This window comes from Rhinopithecus bieti, unplaced genomic scaffold (genome assembly GCF_001698545.2).
Source record: "Rhinopithecus bieti isolate Rb0 unplaced genomic scaffold, ASM169854v2 scaffold_6718, whole genome shotgun sequence".
Lineage (NCBI taxonomy): Eukaryota > Metazoa > Chordata > Mammalia > Primates > Cercopithecidae > Rhinopithecus > Rhinopithecus bieti.
In genome coordinates, this window is record NW_016844763.1 from 1 (window position 1) to 957 (window position 957).

Genomic DNA, 957 nt, shown 5'->3' on the forward strand with positions numbered 1-957 from the left:
TTAACTTTGTGTGGTACAACAGAAATCTGAGACTTTACACGTCAGATTTGTGATAGTCACTTCTCTCTTGGTTAAAATGACGCTAAATCAACTTCTCCTTTGGTTTTAGTTACAGTTCTCGTAATCCAAATTTCAAACGTTACTGTCCCCAACTTTCAGTAAGAATGAAAAGTTGGGATTAAAATCCTTCTCCTTTATCTACTTTATTTGCTGAAGATTTCAACAAGAAGCACTTCAGAGCAGGGGGTAACATGGGTAATCGTAATTCTGGCTTAGCTGCTAAAACTAGTGAAGAAAGTTTATTTCCAACCTCTACAAACTTAAATATGCCTCTACCAAGGAAATATTGTGTCAGCTAGTTCAACTGACCCGATCAGAAGCGGTTTTCCTCCTCCATCTTCAACTTCAGTTGGACCGTCAGACAAAATTGCCACAGATCAACATTTAAATCAATTGACCAACATTCATATGCACTCTCATAGCACCTACATGCAAACAAATGGACATATGTGAATTTTGTTATCACCACAACTTCTCAATACCACATCACACCTCCCTTACAGAATAGTTTTTGGGGGCTGACAGTGGAACCATCTACTTTTCCAACCAGATATTTTGAAGTATCAGTCAGTGAGGCTCCTTATCCTAACCTGCTACCAGCAGGCAACCAGTGGTTCCAAATGCCTATGACATTTGATACATTGGCTGCCTGTCTTTCCAGGCCATCTCATCAATCATCTTCACTGGACAAACATCACCCTAATTACAACTGATCTTCCACCAAAAAGGTAATAGATTAGGCAGGACAACAGGGATTGAAATTTGCATTGATAAAAAATTTTAAAATTCCTATAATTCTCTTATTAAACAATACAATTACATGTTTACATTTATGGTTGCTTTTCCCTTATTTCTAAAAACTAGGTGAAGAGGAAAATGGTGCTTTATTTCAGTGGT

General features: G+C 37.5%; 1 pseudogene; it reads left to right on the plus strand.

The window, feature by feature from the left end:
- Positions 1–109: 109 nt before the first annotated feature.
- Positions 110–949, plus strand: LOC108525127 (heat shock transcription factor, Y-linked-like; annotated as a pseudogene).
- Positions 950–957: the final 8 nt, after the last annotated feature.